At 36.4% G+C, this 22,663-nt stretch overlaps 1 pseudogene; it reads right to left on the reverse strand.

Moving 5' to 3' along the window:
• Positions 1-490: 490 nt before the first annotated feature.
• LOC129514090 (stAR-related lipid transfer protein 4-like) overlaps positions 491-22,663 on the reverse strand; it is a 31,341-nt pseudogene continuing 9,168 nt past the window's right edge.

Consider the following 22,663-nt stretch of genomic DNA (forward strand, 5'->3'; position numbering starts at 1 on the left):
GCGCTGGACACTAAGCTCAGGCGGGCAGGTAGGTAGCCTTGCCTACAAGATTGATCCCCAATAAAAACTTGGCACACCATGCCTTGGGTGAGCATTCCATGGCAATGCACCATGATTATTATCACTCACCATTACTGGAAAGATAGAGTTCTACAGTATAACACACAAAAAAAATGTTTTAACAACATTTAACAAGTGATTGTTGTGTTTTTGTTTTGTTTTGTTGTACATTAGACAGTTTATTCACATTAGGGGTACCCAGCTCAGGCCATCTTGTAACAAATCCCTTACCCAGTCTAGGCCCCATAATTGGACATCTGGTGGCATTTCGCCACCCTAGACAGTATAACTGAACACGAAGACAGATTGCAAGATGTAGGCCTGAACACAAGCATAAATACACCCATACGGATACAGCAAGTTGCCTCAAGGTCTCGTTTTGGAACTCAACCAGGTGGTTATTCAAAAGCAACAGAATCATGTGGAAGGTTCAGATCATTTGGGAACGCTCATTTAAGGCAGCCATGGAGTCACGGGGTCTATTAAAGTCCAAGCCAGTTTTATAAAATGACTCATCCAGGCAAGTGGACAAATGTATGAACGCATGTGTTAAAGTTCCAGACTGAGTCATGTCACACTCGTGAATGTGTATGATGCAGTCAGCAACACTTTGAGGGGAGCGATACTTTAAGACTGAAACGTGAACATGGATGAAATGAGAAAGACTAAAACTCTGATTATTTTCCTACAGAATATTGGATACTTCTCAGAATTAAAAGCTATTTCTCGAGGGCTTGTCTTTAAAAAAGAAAAAAACTGAAACCTGAAGAAAACACTCAAAAAATATTTTGATTTCTGGAAAATTTGCTTTGGTGAATATAGGACATCACCAAGCACTTTATACAACCCATCGGGTTGGTGGCTCCAGCACATAGTTGGCAGTTCTCTGTCTCATCCATGCATAAACGCTTTGGAAGACTTCCAAAATAAACAGAAAGATACAAATACACTTTTAAAGCTATCCAGAAAATAATGTTATCTAGGTATCAAAACAACTGTATCTGAATTACACCTATACTATCTCTATTCTTCTATTTCTGATTTTTTCAATATTTGAAGTAGTACAAGTCAACGGACAACGAAGTTCACCTTTTATTAAAATATAAAGAGCTCTTCTCTTTAGTCCAGATATTGGCCAACTCATAGAGCATACCAAAAGTAAAGCACTGATATTTAATTTCCAAAAATAGTTAAAACTTTTAAAAGGTTCATAAAGCTCCATAACAGATGACTTTAACAGTATAAAGCTTGTGCTTTCATATTCACATTGAGGCAATGTTCAGTTTCATAAGAGTTTAGGTCAAACAAGACACGCCACTGTACCAAACTGTGCAAACAACTGTCTTAGAAAACGGAGATGCCTCTCTTAAATAACTATTTACTTTAGGAATAAAATAAACCAACAAATCATTTCATGGTTTTCTACAGCTAAGAAGAGAGGAAAGAATGATTTTCACAGGCCATGCGGCTGAGAGAGAAAGTTGATTTGGGGGAACGGCTGTCCTACGAGTTTCGACATGTAATACCTTCTGTAGGGCTTTTCCTAAATGAGCATAGAAGCTGATTAAAGTGCTTGCCATGGCTGTGTTGGCCGCAGACTGCAGGATCATCCCACAGAGATCCATCTGAATATGGCCCATCAAGAGACTCTGCTGGCAATTGTCTTTACGTGGACCACAGAACCAGCCACAGGGATGGTTAAATCCACGAATAAACCTGGTCTCTTTTCACTCCAGCCAACACTTAGCCCACAGGACAAAAGCCTACGTCTTTGTAGCCCATGGTGTAGGAGAAACCCACAAACTCTTGGGGGGAAATTATATTCCTAAACTGACCAGCAGTAATGTAACGCATCACACAGCAATTCTCTTCAAAGTGTTCCAAAATATCCATTGAAGTCATTAAGCTGTCAGGGACTTCCAAGCGACAGGGACTCGGGTGTATATGGTCTATGACACTATTCACAATGTCATCTGTAACACCCTGCGCTTTAAAAAGGTATCCATTAAATTCTTCTGAAGGTTTTCTCCAAATTGTTGTATCTTTCATTTTCTTGGCAACTCACCACCCATCATCTCCAATGCTATGATATTGGATGAGAGTGTTTTTAAGTCTAGTTGCAAAAGCAGCAGCATCAGTCAGGCCTTCCGTTTTTTTCTCCTGAGACTCAGCAAGGCGGGAACATGGTGGACTCCTGGTGGTCTGCGACCCCAATGCTCTGGGGGTCCCCCCAACAAGTGATTGTTAATTATACCTTGAGATACTATATTCATGAAACCTAAAATTAGACAAAACTGTGTTTTAAAACACTCCTGCAAAACAAAAACTTGCACAATGGATTTTTTAAGTTTAATATCAAAAAATGCATGCCAAATTTTAATTTTCTAGAGAGCTCATAGTGCCCTCAAATTGCTACAGATACATGGAGAAAGATTCTAGAGAATTAGCATATTGACATCAAAGAGAAAGAAAGAAATCTTAATTACACAGGGTATATATAGCATTTTAGAAACATTTTGTTGTAGATATCTATGCAAGTAGATTAAAAAAAAAACATATGCTACATCATGCAAAAGGCCTAGAAAGTAGAAACCACAGAGTTCACATAATTTGTTGTACTAATGATTAAGGTTAAGTACATTAGTTATAATAGAATCCACAATATAATCCCACAACCAGCTTGGTTAATTTAAATCACATAAGTAATAGAAGAGTAAATGAGTGTTTAAGAAATAAACAAGAGGGCAGCCCAGGTGGTTCAGTGGTTTAGCGCCACCTTCAGCCCAGGGCCTGATCCTGGAGACCCGGAATCGAATCCCACGTTGGGCTCCCTGCGTGGAGCCTGCTTCTCCCTCTGCCTATGTCTCTGCCTCTGTGTCTCTGTGTCTCTCATGAATAAATAAATAAAATCTTTAAAAAAATAAGAAATAAACAAGAAAAGTGGTTGATGAGTGATATGAGATTTGGGCTCCAGTATCATAAAAATGAATATGCATTTACATTCTCAAATAATTTTTGAAAAAATTTAATGAAAGTGTATCTTCTGTAATTTATATGATGAAACTATAACATTCTAATTGAGTTCTGACACAGGCTCCTTTTTAGCTCTTTTCTGTTGCAGGTAAATCTATTCCTGATTGAATTCATGCCAACCATGCAGCTCAAGTGGAAAGTAAGACCTAAAAGTATAAAAGTGCTCCTCAGGCTCTTTCTCATTTCTGAGAATAATGACAGTGGCAAAAGCACACCGCACTACAGAATGTACTTCCCAACTTTTTCCAAATCTTGAAATTCTATTTCTGAGTTAGATGGATAGGTACATATATGAGATGTGTAACCTTGCCATGAGTTTGTCACCTAGATGAAGTAAAATCAGCTACTGTCACTATTTCTTTGGGTCTTTTTTGTTCTGTTCTTAAGATACATTTTCCCAGGTGGAATATATTCTTTGACAATAGATCATGGAGTACAAGTAGCAAAGTTCTTAAAAATTCATCATTCCTATTGCCCAGTAATATTATATAATGTATCCAAACTCAAATTATCTCAGCATAGATCAAAATATCCATTCCTAATCCCATTAACAAAAATATATCTAGATTGAAAAAGATGGGAAACACTCCAACAGGGTCATGATGACTTGACCATCCAGAGCTTCACACAATTTCTAGTTCTGCCAAGAGGTAGTAGCTCCATTCCTCCAACTTCTGTCCTCTTGCAACAAAAACACTGCAGACGTAACACTACAAACAAGCAGAGGAAGATGCTGAAACCTACAAAGAAGGCAGCCAGCCTAAGGCACCAGGAAGCTAAACAACAACATAGTGAGTTCCATGGGTTTCTTCAGCACTTCCTCCTGTATCCCAGATATAGAACACTGAGCCTACATTTCAGGACCACCAAAAGGAACAGATTTTTCTTAAACTCCAAGCAAAGCCTGTTTGTACTACACATTTTCTACCAACTGTTATTTATTCTAGAGGAGATGTATGTGTGTGTTCATGTTGGAAGAACTGTTGACACTCAGAAGACATTAGCAAGAACATAGAAGTGAGCTCTTCACTTCCCATCTGAAAAACATTTATAAAGTTTGTTTTTGTCTAGACCAGCAGTTCCCAGTGTTGGTTTGCAAACTGCAGAGGAGCTTCTAGGGTTTAATCTGAAACTGTCTCTGGATGCAGAGGACTGGGAGAAACCAAAGAAAGAGGCAGACCACTAGAGGTTAGTAGGTGACACTTTTTGAAAGCAAATGGAACTTACATACAAGGATATCGTGGGTGTCAACAATATGAGTAGATGCTTGTATCTACCCATCAAACATTAAAAGTTTATATAGAGGCCTTAACTACATTTAGTCATGTATACCATGTAGGTGTTCTTAACTCCACATTACTATCTCAAAGCTATATCCTTGGGGCAACTTCTGGGAACAGGAAATGCAAGTAGAACTCATATTCCAAGAAGAGGAAGAGGGGTGTGAGGATCCTCTTAGTGCCCAGGTCTCACTCTCAAGTCAACCAGCAGTCATGTCTTTTTGATGATCTTCCCCAACACCCAAACTCTATCCTTGATCACAATCTTCCAGCCAACTGATTGATATAGATTGCTGCTATTTGTCACCAGTTTCTAACTCAGTTTATAATCTTGGATGAAGTCTAAGAGTTCACATTTCCAGAAAGTTAATACCAATGTAGTGCTAAAGGTAATACCAGTGATAGTGGTTTGAGGACTACTGTTTGGGAACCACTGGTTAAAACCAAGCACTACTCAATCTAACTGTAAAGTTAATATTCTCCCCTTGACAGCACAATTTAGGCTGGAAATCCCAGATATAAATGTATTGATTATGGAGAATACTATTCTGTGTATCTTGTAGGGAGCAAAGATCCTCTAAGTGAATAATGTGGCTTATCTGAAAGGTAGAGAATATTTCCACTGTCTACCATTTTGAGAAGAGACAGGTTTGGGAGGAGAACATGGACATATGGAAGGCAAGCCGTAGAGTATAAAGTATGATGAAGCAGCAGGACAAATTCCCCTCCTTGAGTGTCATAGCTACTAGAAGATGAATACACAAAGTATAAAGATGAACTCCTAAAGTCATAAAAATTAGACTCTATTATTTAGAAGGCTGAGTGAGTAGAACCACAGTCTGGAGAAAAGAAATAATAGCAGATATTCTGGACTTAGAGAATTGATTTTTGTATAGGGAAAGAAGACAGTGGCTTTAGATCTGTGAAGTGACCAAAATACATAAGTGATCTTGTCTCAGTACTACCATGGACCATGAGAACAGCTTAGCACTAAATGATTACCCATCTTCAAAGAACACAATAGACTCTACAGGCCTCTGGATTACGTAGGTGTCACAATATCAGCAACTCCATACTAATTCCACAACAGCAAGACTAAACTCAGAAGTCACACTCACCATGTAATAACAGATGCCATGGCCTTAGACTGGAAGACCCTAAGATCTTTTCAGGTTGGCACAAAAAAAAATCTGTGGCTGTGTGAGACTCTAAAGTTCTTAGTCAAATGCAGGGTAAGGGGAAACCCCAAGAGGAATAGTTGGGGTTTCCAACTTGTGGCTGTGTGATAAATAGGGAAGGTGGGTACTGAAGTGATTAATTGAAAAAATTAGGGAGATGTGACTAAATTGGTCGTCTAAATTAGTGGAGCATTTCATATCAATTACATGGTTGTTGTTAAATTAATTCCCTGTGGCTGGTTGGCTCATTGGTTAAATCATGATGCTAAGAGAGAATGAAGAGGAGATTTAATTTTGCACTTGAAAAGAATGGCTTTGCTCATGTCCACGGACTCTGGAATCTCCCAATAACACTAAAATGCCAGGCATCATGTAGTGATGATCCAGAACAGGAACATGAAGAGATGGTGGCTGATGAGTGCAAATTCATTACTATAGTACCATGACTAGAATAAACAGCTTAAAGATGTGCCTAATGCCAGTGGGCAGCTGCATCATTTTGGTATTCAGATTACAGCCTTATTTGAAGAAAGAGCTCTGACTTGACTGAGAAAAGCCACTTTTATAGAGATCCTTTAAATTCATCCAGGAAATTTATTATGTACCATACACTATCTTCACTAAACGATTTAATGTTTTCTCCATTTAATCCTTATAACAACTATATGAGATAGGTCTTATCCTCCAATTACAAATGTAGGAACCATGGTTTGAAGAGATTATGTAATTTAACTTGATTATAAATTTGAAATTTTTTCTAACAAAAGGATCTGACTTATTAGGGTGATGCTAGCAAAACAAGTTAAGTTTGATCTATTTAATATGGATTCCATCAGCAAAAAAAGCATGACATAACCAAGGTCAAAACTTTGTCAAAATTAGACCCATGTATTTATAAATTAACACTATGCCTCATGAATCTCCTGGGACTCTTTAGAGTAGTTTAGGTCTCAAAATCTGTCTGTATATGAAGTTTTCCTGAAAAAAAAATATTTTTAATTATAGCTTCCCTGGGTGTACCCAAGAATGTAAATCTAGATTTTATTAAAATCCCCTCAAGGTCTTCTGATATACAGCCAAGTTTAGAAACCACTAATGTATTCTGTTCTTTGTCTCAAAGAGCTGGAATAAGCCAACATGGTGCCCAAGGAGAAAGGTACCCAAGGGGTATTGTGGCTTTTGGTAATACAGCAGATGTGATAGGTTGAAAAGACTTCCTGCTTCGAAAAAAAAAATAAAAATAAAAAAATTTAATAAATAAATTAATAAATAAATAAATAAAAAGACTTCCTGCTTCGAATCACATAGATATTAGATAGATTACCATAAAGAGAGTTTTTTAACATTTACATAATAATAATAATATAGTAAAGTATGCAAATCATAAGCATAAACTCAATGAATTTTTACAAACTGAACAAATTTATGTAAGTAGCACACAGATCAAGACAAAAAATATTACACGATCCCAGGAGGCATGTGTATACTCCCTTCCTGTCATTGCCCTGACCCATTTCATCTCAGATAACCACCATCTAACAAAATAGTATATTTTAGGTTTACCTGGCTTTGTATCTTCATAAATGAATCATATAGTACTTGCTATCTAGCTTCTGGTAATTGTTGTAAATGGTTCAATCTCATTGCTGTATAGCACTCCACAATTTATCACAATTTATTTCTTACCACAATTTGGTCAACCATTCTGTGCTTAAAAGACATTTGGGTAGTTCCCACATTTCTTGTTTTTTTTACCAAAAGTACTGCTATGAAAATCCATGCCGTTGAGTGAAAATCTGTACTTACTTTTCTGTTAAGCATATACCTACAAGTATAATTATAGGATCAGAGTAATGGATGTTTTAGTATTAGTACACACTGCCAATTTCACACACCAATTGTACTGGTTTATTTCCCACCACAACATATGACATTTCCAATTGCTCCATATATGAGCAAATACTTAGTATTTTCTGTCTTTATTTAAGCAAATTTAGTTGTGCACTGATATCTCATTCTAGTTTTGCTTTTCATTTTCTTAATGGCCTATGAAGTAAATGATATTTTTATATGTCTACTGGCATTTGACTATCCTCTTTTGTGAAGCTCCTACTACTTTTTTTTTTTTTTTACTTGTAGAAGTTCTCTACAAATTCTGAGTATAAGTAAGAATTCTTTGTTGGAGACTTCTGGAGAAGATGACAGAGTGAGAAGATCCTGTGCTCACCTCATCCCACAGATACAACTAGATAACACCCACCCAGAAAACAAACCAAAGAAAGGAAGAACAGATTCTCCACAGCTAAATGAAGAGAAAAGTCCACATCAAAGAGGGTAGGAAGAGAAAAGACACAGGTGGGACCAAATGGACTCATGAGACTGTCTCCAGGATCAAAGGACAACAAAGACAATGAGAGAGGAAGGAAACAGACCCTCACACCAGGCACCTCAGGCAAAAGAACTCACACAGGGAAGACAAATCCCCATTATATTTGGTTTAGAAAACTAGAGGGGGAAAATTTCATGAGTTCTTACATCAGCAGGGCTTGACACATGGGACTGTAAAAATCAGTGAACTTGGGCTCTGGAAGAGTCAGGAGGGCAATAGGGAACTGAGTCCCTTCCCTTAAAGGTGCAGCACAACCAGGAGCCCTATGGAGATATAGCATAGAAGCAGCAGTTTGAAAAACGGCTGGATATACAGAAGGAAGATTTGTTTATTAATCTCAAAGCATGTGCTGGAGGGGCAGGGATTATTGGGAGACTTCTCCAAGAACAAAAGACCCAGCAGATGCCATTTCCATCCATATATGGACAAATACATAAGCCAGTGCAGCATGGACACTCTCTACCTAACTTGTCAACAGCACGCCCTGCCACACACATTTCTGTGGATCTGGCTTCTCCAGCCAGGCCTTGTTTGCAGGTCTCCTGCCATAGCAGACTCACACACCTTGTTGGCACAGTGTGCCCTGCACTGGTGCTTTCCTATGGACTTCCCTCTCCAATATGCACTTAGCCAGAACCCATCCAAAGTGATGCTACAAGCCTGGCAGTGTGCAAGCCCTGATAGGGGCCAGCATCACTCCAAGTCACTTCTGGCCTGGTGAAAGGGGGAGATACTCACATAAACCAGCCTGACTGCAGCTCCTGAAATGGGCTAGAGGTTGACATTTGACCAGATGGACCAAAGTCTACCTACAGCAGATAAAGAAAAGCCATTGTAGATGACAAGGCTAAAAGCAAAAGTGGCTCAGCCACAACACTAGGGTGCACACACCATACATAGAAGACATCCCAAGCACCCAGGTTCTAGTGACAGAGTACATATCACTGCAGGGAATTACAGGACATGTTCTTCATGATGCCAGTACTTGCAAGAGCAGGAGACACAGCTGACTTTTCTAACACATACAGACACAGAGAAATAAAAAATGAGGAAAGAGAAGAATAGATCTCAAATGAAAGAACAGAACAAAACCAGAGGCAGAGAGCTAAAAGAAATGGAGATGAGTAATATGACTGATAAAGAATTTTAAATAATGGTTATAAAGATATCCATAGGACTTGAGAAAAAGTAGAGGACCTCAGTGAGACACAAAGAGAAAATATTAGAAAGAACCAATGAGAGATTCAAAAAAAAAACCTCAATTACTGAAATTAAAAATATACTAGATAGAAAGTAGACTAGAGGGAGCAAAAAACAAATTAGTCACAAGGAGGAGAGTGTAATGGAAAGAAATCAAGCTAAAGAAGAAAGAGAAAAAATGAGTAGAAAACAAAAAAAGACTCATGGACTCAGCAACATCATCAAGCCTAATAACATTCACATTATAGGGACCCCAGAAGAAGAGAAAGAAAATAGGGCAGAAAATTTATTTGAAGAAATAATAGCTGAAAATCTCTCTAATCTGGGGATGGAAAACAGAAATCCAGATCCAGGAGGCACAGAGAATGCCTGACAAAAATTAACTTAAGGAGGTCAACCCCAAGACACATAATAATCAAAATGGCAAAAATCAGTGATTAGGAAAGTTTTCTTTTTTTTCAAAGCAGTAAGAGAAAAGAAAACAGTTACATAAAAGGAAACCCCATAAGGCTATCAGCTGATTTGTCAGCAGAAACTTTGCAGGCCAGCAGATAAAGGCATGATACATTCAAAGAGCTGAAAGAGAAAACTTGCAATCAAGAATATTCTATCAAGTAAACCTACCTTTAAGAATAGAGGGAGAGATAGTTTCCCAGTCAAACAAAAGCTAAAAGAATTTATGATCACTAAACGTGCCCTACAAGAAATGTGAAAGTGGGAACCAACCCTACAAGAAGTGTGAAAGAAGACTGAGGAGAAAGGAAAGACCATAGTAAGAGTAAGAAAAAATAGGAAGCACAAAAGCAGTAAAAATATCTGCAAAAGTCAGTAAAGGGATTCACAGAATAAAAGGAAGTCTGACCCATATATCTAAAACATGAGGGGGAGAAGAGCAAAGAATGGGTTCAAACTTAAGCAACCATCAACTTAAGATTGGAACACCTGGGTGGCTCAGTGGTTTAGTGCCTGCCTTCAGTGCCTGCCTCAGCCCAGGGCTTGATCCTGGAGTCTCAGGATCGAGTCCCACGTCAGCCTCCCTTCCAGGAGCCTGCTTCTCCCTCTGTCTATGTCTCTGCCTCTCTCTGTGTCTCTCATGAATAAAAAAATAAAAGCTTAAAAAAAAAACTTAAGATAGACTTCTCTATACAGAGACTATATACAACCATATAATAGTAACCAAAAATCAAAAGTCAGTAATAGATATGCAAAAATTAGAGAATGGAATCTAAGTATATCACTAAAGAAAGCCGACTAATCGTGAAAGAAGAGAGCTAGGAAAAAAAACAACTGAAAAGAGCTACAAACACAACCATAAAACAAGTAACAAAATGGCAATAAATACATACCTACCAATAATTACTTTGAATGAAAATGGACTAAACATTTTAATCAGAAGACATGGACTGATGGAATGGAATGGATTAAAAAAAAAAAACAAAAACACGTCCCTCTCCTTATGCTGCCTACAAAAGACTTATTTCAGACCTAAACACACCTGCAGATTGAAATGCAGATTGAAAGTAAAGGGACAGAGAAGCATTTATCATGCAAATGGACAGGAAAAGAAAGTTAATAGACTTTAAAACAAAAAGTGTAACAAAAGACAATGAAGGACATTATAGAATCATAAATGGAACAATCTAACAGGAAGATACGACAATTGTAAATATTTAAGTACACAACATGGGGGCACCCAAATACATAAAGCAACTATTAAAAAACATAAAGGAAGTAATTAAGAGTAATACAATAATAGTAGGGTACTTTAATACCTCGCTTACATCAATGGATAAGTCACTGAAACAGACAATCAACAAGGAAGCAATGGCTTTGAAAGCACATTGGACCAGATGGACCTAACAGATATATTCAGAACATTCTATCCCAAAAGAGAGGAAAAGACATTCTTTTCAAGTGCACATGGAAAATCCTCTAGAATAGATCATATATTAGGCCAAAAAAACAAATCTCAAAAAATTCAGAAAGACTGAAGTCATACCATGCATCTCTTTGAAACACAATACTAGAAAATTAGAAATCAGCCAAAGAAAAAAATCTGGAAAGAGCAAAATTAATCTTCAACAAAGCGGGAAAGAATATGCAATGGAAAAAAAAAAAACAGTCTCTTTAATAAATAGTGCTGGGAAAACTGAACAGCTACATGCAAAAGAACAAAACTAGACCTATTGTTTTGTTTTTTACATCATACACAAAAATAAACTCAAGATAGACTAAGGAACTATGAGGCCTGAAAACATAAAATGCTAGAAGAGAGCCTAAGCAATAATTTCTCTGACACTGGCCATAGCAATATATATCTGGATATATCTGAGGCAAGGAAAACAAAAGCAAAAATAAATTATTGGGCTACATAAAAATAAAAAGCTTCTTCACAGAAAAGGAAACAACCAACAAAACTAAAATACAACTATTCAATGGGAAAATATGTTTGCAAATAACATATCTGATAAAGAGTTGTATTCAGGGATCCCTGGGTGGCGCACGGAATGGCGCCTGCCTTTGGCCCAGGGCGCGATCCTGGAGACCCTGGATCGAATCCCACGCCAGGCTCCCGGTGCATGGAGCCTGCTTCTCCCTCTGCCTGTGTCTCTGCCTCTCTCTCTCTCTGTGTGTGACTATCATAAATAAATAAAAAAAAAATTAAAAAAAGAGTTGTATTCAAAATATATTTAAAAATCTTATACGACTCAATACAAAAAAAATCCAATTACATAATGGACAGAAGACATGAAAAGACATTTCTCTGAAAAAGACATACAGATGGCCAAAGGACACGTAAAGAGATATTCAATATCACTCACCACAGGGAAATGCAAATCAAAACCATAATGAGATAATCACCACACACCTGTCAAAAAGGCTAAAATTAGAGACACAAGAAACAGCAAAGTGTTGGTGAGGATGTGGAGAAAAAGGAATCTTCGTGTACTGTTGGTGGGATTGCAAACTGGTGCAGCCACAGTGGAAAACAGTATGGAGGGTCCTCACAAAATTAAAAGTATAAATTACCCTATAATCCAATAATTCCACTACTGGCTATTTACCTAAAGAAAACAATAAGGCAGGAAACAACAAATGTTGGAGAGGATGCGGAGAAAAGGGAACCCTCTTACACTGTTGGTGGGAATGTGAACTGGTGCAGCCACTCTGGAAAACTGTGTGGAGGTTCCTCAAAGAATTAAAAATAGACCTGCCCTACGACCCAGCAATTGCACTGTTAGGGATTTACCCCGAAGATTCAGATGCAATGAAACGCCGGGGCACCTGCACCCCGATGTTTCTAGCAGCCATGTCCACAATAGCCAAACTGTGGAAGGAGCCTCGGTGCCCATCGAAAGATGAATGGATAAAGAAGATGTGGTTTATGTATACAATGGAATATTACTCAGCCATTAGAAACAACAAATACCCACCATTTGCTTCAACGTGGATGGAACTGGAGGGTATTATGCTGAGTGAAGTAAGTCAATCGGAGAAGGACAAACAGTGTATGTTCTCACTCATTTGGGGAATATGAATAATAGTGAAGGGGAATATAAGGGAAGGGAGAAGAAATGTGTGGGAGATATCAGAAAGGGACACAGAACATAAAGACTTCTAACTCTGGGAAATGAACTAGGGGTGGTGGAAGGGGAGGAGGGCGGGGGGTGGGGGTGAATGGGTGACGGGCACGGAGGGGGACACTTGACGGGATGAGCACTGGGTGTTATTCTGTATGTTGGTAAATTGAACACCAATAAAAATTAATTTATAAAAAAAAAATAAATAAAAAAAATAAAGAAAACAAAAGCACTAATTTCAAAAGACACATGCATTCCCATATTTATTGCAGTATTATTTACCATAGCCAAAATATGAAAGCAGCCCAAGTGTCCCTCCATAGATGAATGGATAAAGAAGATGTGGTAGGTGTATACGTACACACACAATGGAATATTACTCAGCCATATAAAAGAAGGAAGTCCTGCCATTTGTAATAACATGGATGGACCTAGAAGGTCTAATGCTGAGTGAAACAAGTCAGCAGAGAAAGACAAACACAATGTGATTCTACTCATGTGGAATTTAAAAAACAAAACAAAGAAAAAAGAGACAAATAAATAAACAGACTGTTAAAGACAGAGAAGAAACTGGGTTGCCAGAAGGGAGGTGGGTGGTGAGGATAGGGGAAATAGGTATAGCGGATAAAGAGTACACTTATCATGATGAGCACTGAGTAACATATAGAAATGTTGCATCATTATATTGAAAACCTGTAAATAATATAATACTCTATGGTTATTATACTTTAATTGGGGAAAAAAAACTAACCATAATAATGAGAAACTGTCAATCCCAAGGAGCTTAAACAGACATGATGACTAAATGTAATGATATCCTGGACAGGATTCTGGAACAGAAAAGAAAAAGATATTAGGAAAACCAATGAATCTGAATAAAGTATGAAGTTTATATAATAATAAGGCACCCATATTTGTTCATTAGTTTTGACACATATACCCTAGTAAAGTAAGATGCTACCAATAGAGGAAACTGGGTACAGAGCAGATAACTCTGTACCATCTTTGCAACTTTTCTGTAAATATAGAACTCTTCCAAAACAAACATATTTAAATGCAAAGCTATGTGAACCAATATCTCAATATTAATATTCAAAAATTGAAGTCATCTCATCTTTAGAGGAGAAATACATAAACAAAAGGAAAGGTAGGAACACCTCGGTGGCTCAGTGGTTTAGTGCCTACCTTTGGCACTGGGGCGTGATCCTAGAGTCCCAGGATTGAGTCCCACATTGGGCTCCCCACATGGGGCCTGCTTCTCTCTCTGCCTATGTCTCTGCCTCTCTCTCTTTCTCTGTGTGTGTGTGTGTGTCTCTAATGAATAAATAATAAATAAAATCTTTAAAAAAAAAAAAAAAAGGAAAGGTAGTGCCAGACAATAGGAGATGATGGCCTGACAAGTGCATGATATAAAATAGGAACTAGCAGAACTCAGAGTTGAAACAGAATGGACCAAATCACATCAGAAATGAAGACTAAATAAGGAATACATCAAGGAAAGCTCAGTAAGGAAGAGAAGACACAAATGAGATTGAGGAAAAAAGAGAACAAAATAAATAGATTTTAAACATTAGAGAGATATAGAAATAATAAGCAAAGGAAAATGCAGATACCTGAGGTCTTCAAAAAAGACATTAAATAGAACAAAATATTTAAAATACAATTCAGGAAGGTGATGATGAAAAAAAGAAAAGATGATAATCCTATGAATAGGGCATTCTGTGTACAGAAAATAATTGAACCCAAATGGTAAAAAACAAGAAAGAGAATATGAAAATTCTTAGACTTCAAAGATAAAGAGAGAATCCCTTTGGCATCCAGGCCAAAAAGGAAAAAAAAATAAAATAAAAAGAAGCCATCTGTAAATAAAAGAAAATCACTTCGGCACCCACACTATCTCCGACCGCAGTAGCAACACCAAAGAACAGCAGCACATCACCTGTATGGTGCAGCATCAAGAAAATGGAAGAATAGCATGACCCAAGGATCAGGAATCTATCCAAGCTGTGTCTACCCAGTACAAATGCTTCCAAGTGTTTTTAACTCTCAAGAGAAGGGAAATATTATTCACATGGGTCTTTCTTGAGGAAATTATATTAAAGGACAAATTCAGTCTACTCTCCTCAAAAAACTAGCAGGAAAAAATCAACGAAAGGATTAGTGGCTACAAACTTTAATAAAATATAACAAAGAAGGAATGCTAACAGAAATAATAACCTGGTTCATCATTTTAAAGGAAATGTTAGCATTTGCCTTCATTATCTCTGTAGACCTAGATTATTGGTGAATGAAAAAATTATTTTCTAATCCTAATACACTGTGAATTTTTCCTCATGAATTGCTGTTAATTTTCTAAGTTTTTTTCCTGAAAATATTGTAATTTTTTATATATCTTTTTTGCTTTAATCTCTTTCTTGTATTCTGGAGTTAAATCCAACTTGGTCGTATTAAGTTACTTACACATTGCTTCTTTGAGTGTGTACTTACTTTTTAAAGATATTTAAAATGTCTCCACGATTTTATTTTCTTTAACTATATGCATCTAATTTTATATATTAAGATTATACTAATGAAAAAAAAAGATTAAACTAATGTAATAAAATGTTGGGAAATTTTTTGCTATATTTAATCTTAAGATAACAGGTGTATGACAGAGTTACTGCTTTTAGAAAAACATCTGAACCTGCTGATATTTTGATATGTAAATTTTAACTGCTATTCAATTCTTTAATGTTTGTAAATATATGTGGATTATTTTTAACTAAGGCTTGATAAATTATATTTTTCTAGAATGTTTTCCATTTTATTCTGTTACTAATTTATTGCCACAAAGTTGTTACCATTTTTTTCTTATTATATATAAACCTACAAATCATGTCCCCTGTTTTATTCCTAACATTACTTCTTAAGGTTAAGCTTTTTAAGTTGATAGATTGTGGTTTCTGTGTAAATCATTAAAACATAAAAATATAATATATAAATTGCAAATCTGAAGAAGAAAAATAAGTAGAATGAGAAAAAACAATCAATCCTAAAGAAAGTATGAAAGGAGAAAAATAGGACTGGACAGGAGGTTAGACAAGTAGAAATCACACAATAAGATACAAATATAAACGAACGAGGGGTGGTGGAAGGGGAAGAGGGTGAGGGGTGGAGGGGAATAGGTGATGGGTACTGAGGGGGCACTTGACGGGATGAGCACTGGGTGTTATTCTGTATGTTGGTAAATTGAACACCAATAAAAAATAAATTTGTTTAAAAAAATATATAAACCCAGGTATGTAAATTATAAAGAAAAAAATGAACATATTAAGCTCACAAAGCCAAGAACTGAAACTGAGACATAAGGAAAAGAATAAGAATAAATCCAGAGCATATGGAGCAATATAATAAAGATAAAAGCAAAGTTAACATATTAATGGAATATAAAACGATGATCCAACAGAGAAGTTTTAAAAAAGTAGATGTTAGTACTTTAAAAAGACTAGTAAAACAGACAAAGCTCTGGTAAAGTTACCAAGAAAAAAACAGAAGTCACAAATGAACATATTTGAAATTTTAAAAAGGGTTAATTCCAGATAAAGCAAAAATTTCAATGTAAGGGGATTCTATTAATAGACCAAACAAACATGAAATACAGTTGAGATGTCAAAATACAAAAATACATATAACTTCTAAAACCTGAATCAAAAAGAAATAGTCCTTCTATTTCCATTAAACATAAAATAATGTGAATAAGAAGTTTGAAACATGTCTATGTCTACAAAGAATACTCCAGACCAACTAGTCCAACAGGTTATTCCCACCAAACTTTCAAGAAATAGATAATTCTAATTTAAAAAGCTTACCAAAGAGTTTTATGAAAAAAGAAAAAGATTCCCAGCTTCTGAAAATGTTTATGAGGCTAAATAGAACTAGATACCACAACCAGATAAGTACAATATGAGAAAAGAAAATCATACACTAATCTCACTCATGAATACATACACAAATCATAAATAACATATAGATAAGCCAAAAGCTGATTATTTAAAACATAATACATGACAAAAAAATTTTTGTTTACACAGGAATGCAAAGCTGGTTCAATTTTTTAAAAGTCCAATTAATTGACTATCACAACAGATTAAAGCAGAAAATAATAGGATCTCTTCAATGACAAAGGAACACCATTCAATAAAATTCGATACATTTTATGGTAACTCAATATATAAACCAAAAAAAAAAAAATATCTAGTAAAAGAAGAGAAATACCTTAACTTGATAAAATGGTAATACGGTATTTTCAAAACTGTATAGCAAACATCAGAAATATGGCTAGAAGTGTGACCGGGGCTTTATTATATGGGTTAAGCTGAGAACTTTGAAATTTTCGGGAACATTGTGGAGGACATTGAAAGATTTCAACAGATCCTATGTCCATTTTGAAAAGATATTTCTATGGAAGTTGCTAGAAGGCAATAAGATTATAGGTAGCAGTCTACAACCTAGCGATTAAATTGTAATGTGTGATTGAAATGCAGTAGACATGGTAGGTTTGGAAAGGAAAGAAGTAAGAGATACTCAAAGTAAAAGACCATAAAGTATTGCCAGTGAAGGGAGAGAGGAGCCAAAGCTGCTACAATGCTCAGATTTACAGAGTGGATACTGGAAGGATGAGTGAGTCTCACTACATGGAGGTGGGACATGCAAATGGAAAGATCTTTTAGGCAACTCTTGTGTACAAGTGTAAGGCTCAGTAGAACAGGGCCTGGTAAGTCTATGCTTGAAGCCATTAATTCAATCATTTATATGATGTCATCCAAAGGAAAAAGGTACAGAGGTACTATTAAAAGAAAGGAAAAGAATAATAAAAGAGGAGTACAAAAAGAAACTGTAAATGAATAGCCAGGGAAATCAGAGAACCAAAGACTTTTGTCATTAAAGGTTATAAAGGGAAACTGTTCAACAATCCAAAATACAACGAAGCTTTAAATCCCTTTTGTTCCCTCCTTTTCACCAATCACACATCATCAAATCACACAAGATCTTTTGCAAAAACCATTAGTGCATATAAGTGACCCAGCATGACCAAACCGGGTCAAGAAAATGTGTTTTTTAGAGGTTTATTCCCAGCTCTTACCTTGCCTTAATAGAAAGCTACTTAGGGGTGCCTGGGTGGTGCAGTTAGTTAAGCATCTGATTCTTGGTTTGGGTTCAGGTCATGATCTCACCATTGTTAGATCAAGCCCCTCATCAGGCTCTATGCTCAGAGTGGAATCTGCTCCAGATTCTCTGCTTCTGCTCCTCCCCCCAACTGGCATGTGGGTGTGTTCTCTCTCATAAATCAATCAATCCATCAATCAAAACTTAAAAAAGAAAAATAGAAAGCTAGTTAGTTTCATCTGCCCCACAGCAGAGTAAAATAGTTGGCACAAGTAGACACTTGTTACAACAAAGTTTCTACCAACAGAATTACACCTAAAAACATTTAAGAGTGCATTGGAAAATGTCTCTCACAGAAAATGAGGCAAATAATACAAATGCAATTCCAAGCAGACTTCCAATTACTGGGCTTGATAAAAGGGAGAATAGAACACAACCAAAGCAAAACATTAGGATAAAGTTGTCCTAAGTGGACAAAGGCAAAAGTGCCCAAGGGAGATTAATGTGGACTCACTTTAATCCACTTTAGAGCTAATTTCTAAGAATTTAACAAAGTGCAATGTTTTCTTTCTTTTTCTTGGGGAAAGAAACTGAAACATTGATAAAAGAAGGAAAATAGATTCTGTGTAATTGTTTCAGCAGCCCTCACTCAATTCCATTCCAAGCCTAATCCTAGTCTCCAGAAATGAGTTTGTTTTTTTTTTTTACCATTTTAATCAAAGTGTAACTGACATACAATTAACTGCACATGTATTTACCAGGTACACTTTGCTAAATTTTGATATATTCATACACACATGAAACCATCACTGTCAAGATAATACACACACCCCTCACCTCCACAAGTTTCCTTAGATCACTTTGTAAACCTTTCCTACCCCCTTCCATCCCTAGCCTACTTCCCCCTGCCCCTTCTCACTCATATTTCCATTCAATTACTAATCTAAATTCTGTCACTGAAGATCAGTTTGTATTTTCTAGAACTTTTTACAAATGGAATCTTACATTGTGTTAGTTTCCTAGGACTGCCATAACAAATGACTACTGGCCAAGTGTCCTAAAAAAAAAAAAAAAGAAAAAGAAAAAGAAATTTATTCTCTAACAGGTCTAGGACTAGAAGTCTGAAATAAGAAGTGTCAACAAGGCCATGCTCCTTCTACAGTCTAAACATGATTCCCTCTTTGCCTCTTCTAGCTTCTGATGCTGGAATCCTTGACGTTGCTTGGCTTTTGGCAGCCTATCTCTAGTATCTGCCTCTGCCTTCACATGGTTTTCTTCCCTGTATCTTCTATCTCTGCTTGTCCCCAAATCTCTCTCTCCTTGTAAGGATATGGGTCATTGGATATTCCAGCAAAGACTCTATTTCCAAATAAGGTCACATTCACCAATACTCGGGTGAGGACTTCTATCTATCTTTTTGAAATCACAATTCAACCAACAATAGTCCATCATTTAGTCACTCAGAATTCATATCCTTCTCAAATACAAAACACACGCTCTCCTTTACAACTTTCTCAAAAGTCTTAACCCATTCTACCATGAACTCTAAGCCCTAAATCTCATCTAAATAATCACTATCACCAGTTCAAAAAGTCCCGAATCTCACCTTCTAAATCATCTAACTCAGATACGGCAAGACTCTGGGTTTTGGTTCTTTAGGGTGTAAAATTCTTTTCTTATCAGTGGACCTATGAAAGATGAGAAGTTATCTACTTTAAAATACAATGGTGGGACAGATAGAGGACATACATTCCCAATTCCAAATTGGAGGCATTAGAAGGAACAAAGGAACCATGGTTCCAACACGTCTCAAACACAGTAAGGCAAATTCCATTAGGTTTCAAGGCATGAGGACACTTTGAACTTCTTTTATTCGGCATGGTTATTTTAACATTCATCCACATTTTTGCCCATACCAATAGCTCATTCTTTTATTACTGATTAATATTCCATTGTATGGATAAATTCCCCCTCTTTATGGTCATTTGAAATGCTTCATTTTTGGCACTCAAATAAACAGCAATGAAGAGTACAAGTCTGAGCATGGACATATGCTCTCAGTTCTCCGGGTAAGAGCTAAGACTGAAGTGACTGTGTCACAGTGTAATGTATATATTTAGTCTTTTAAATAACTGCCAAACTATCTTCCAAAGTGGTTGTCACACTTCATATTCCCACAGTGGCATATTAGAGTCCCAGTTGCTCCACGTCTTCATCAACACTTTGTGTCTTTTTAATTGCAGACATTCTAATAAATATGTAGTGGTATCTAAAACAGAGAATGGTATTATATCACATTTCCTTGGTGAATGATGATAGTGAGTATCTATCTTTTTAAGTGCTTATTTATCATTTATTTATCTTCTTTGGGAAAATGTCTCTTTGAAACTTTTGCCCATTTGGAGGGAGTTAGTTTGTCTTGCTCACTATCAAGATTTTAAAACTCTTTATGTATTGTGAGTACAAATCTCTCTCATCAGATATTTGATTTGCAAATACATTCACCCTGCCCATGACTTACCTTGTCATTCTTTTAACATGTATTTCAAATGGCAGAAATTCTTAACTTCGATGAATTTATCAATTTTTTCTTCTATAAATTGTATTTGAATCTTACATTAAAAAATACATGTTAAAGCCAAAATCCTTACAAAGAAATGCAAGATTCTAACTGAATTACCCTCCTCCCTTATCTTCCTGACCTCATCTCTTACCATGGATGCCTCCTTTTCTCACTCTTCTTTAAGCCAAACTGGCCTCCTAATCCTTGAACAATGCAGATGCATTTCTGTCTCTGGACATTTGCACTTGCTGTTGCTTTTCCCTGGGATTCTCTTTTCTCAGATATCTGCAGGACTTAGCTCCTTGTCTCCTCAGGTCCTTATTAAATGTTCAGTCAGTGAAATTGATCCTGACCTTTCTTACAACACCTGTAATTCTCCAACATTTCCAATCCCTCCTACCTGGCTTTGCCTTTGATCATACTACTTTCTATCACACTGCATATTTTTTATTCTTATTTTATGATTCCCATACTAGAATATAACCTTCATGAAGCCAAAGATTTATGTCGGGCCACCAGAATTCCCAAGTAGAATATTACCTGGCAGTTTAGTAGGTACTCAAACAGTATCTGCTCAATGCCTAAATGAGTATCTCAATATATATTGATTTTGTCTTCAGAGTTGATAGTTTGGCTAGATTTAGAACACTAATTAAAAATTATTTTTTATCACAAATTTTTATTTTTTTAAGATTTTTAAAAATTTATTTATTCATGAGAGACACACACAGAGAGGCAGAGACATAGGTAGAGGGAGAAGCAGGCTCCATGCAGGGAGCCCAATGCGGGACTTGATCCTGGGACTCCAGGATCACACTCTGAGCTGTAGGCAGGCACTAAACCACTGAGCCACCCAGGCGTCCCTCTCACAAATTTTTAAATAAACTTTTTACTTTGGTATAATTTAAATTTGCAAAAAAGTTGCAAAGAGAGTATAGGGAGTTCCCCATGTTTCCATCACTCAGTTTCCCACACTACTAATGTTTTATATTACCATATTACAGCTGTCAAAACAAAGACAATGACATTGATACATTATTATTAACCAAACCTCTGACTTCTCTCACAATTACAAAGATAGTCCTCCAATTCTTTCAAGTTTGTAGACTTCTAATAACAAATATAATATAGTAAGTCTGATTTTCATTTTTCTATGAGTGGGCCCAGGATAGACCCAACATAGTCATGGGAGATCTTAGCCAAGATAGGCACGAGTACATTGTAACTTTCTCTTTTGCTAGTATAAATAAATAAATAAATAAATAAATAAATAAATAAATAAATAAATAAATTCAATCAGAAAAAGAACAATCACATTTTCTACCAAAAGTCCCAGCCACTCCAGATGCAAATTAATAGTGGCCTTTCTGTGTACTTGAGGAAAAGTTATTCTGCTAATTAAGACCATGGGTATTACAAAATCTCAGATGAAATTAGTAATTAAAAAAAGTAATTATATTAGCAGAATATCAACTTATGAGAAAATTTCAAAGGAGAAGGATGTTCAGTAAGGATCACTGCAGAGAACTGGATATATGGAACAATTAAACTAGATGGAGACTGACCCTTGATGGTACAAATGGCAGGTATCTGTAATTTAGGCTATAATTCCTTTACCTGGTCTCCAGGGGGCACTATGTTAGCTTGCCTTCCTCAGAGCAGGAGGGCAGCATAGTTGTCTGAAATTGACCTTGGCTAAACATTTTGGTCTTCTAAAAAAGGCTCAACTCCCCCTGCTTTCTCAAACTCCCAGCATTCATTATGTGACATTTAAGTGTTAGCTGTCTCATACTGCCTTAAGGCTGATAAGGCCCTGGCACCACCAGACTGGTATTCTCTGGAGCTTGGATTTCCATGTGTTCATCATTCTTAAACATTTTAGAGCTGACATTGCTTTAGGTCTATAGACTACTTAAAATCTAAGACAAAAAATCACCTAAAATTTAAATAATATTCCTTTGTTAAGGAAAATCTGTGCTATGCAGATATTATTTTCAAAAATAAGTGGTATGTGGAGTTTTAAGGAGAGTCAAGATGCTTGAAACCAGTTCACCGAGGAGTAAACATTTTAGGTAAAAAACAAGTAGCATTTGTTTTTCCAATAACTGACTTCCAGTTGTGTGCCCTGATGAACTTTTCCTTCCATTAAGTATCAGATTCTTCAATGACATCTTGACCAGATTCCTTAACTTTTCTGTCTCTTTTGGTTACGAAGCCTCATTTCAGGAAGTTAG

The sequence above is a fragment of the Nyctereutes procyonoides genome, unplaced genomic scaffold (assembly GCF_905146905.1).
Source record: "Nyctereutes procyonoides isolate TBG_1078 unplaced genomic scaffold, NYPRO_anot_genome, whole genome shotgun sequence".
Classification (NCBI taxonomy): Eukaryota; Metazoa; Chordata; class Mammalia; order Carnivora; family Canidae; genus Nyctereutes; species Nyctereutes procyonoides.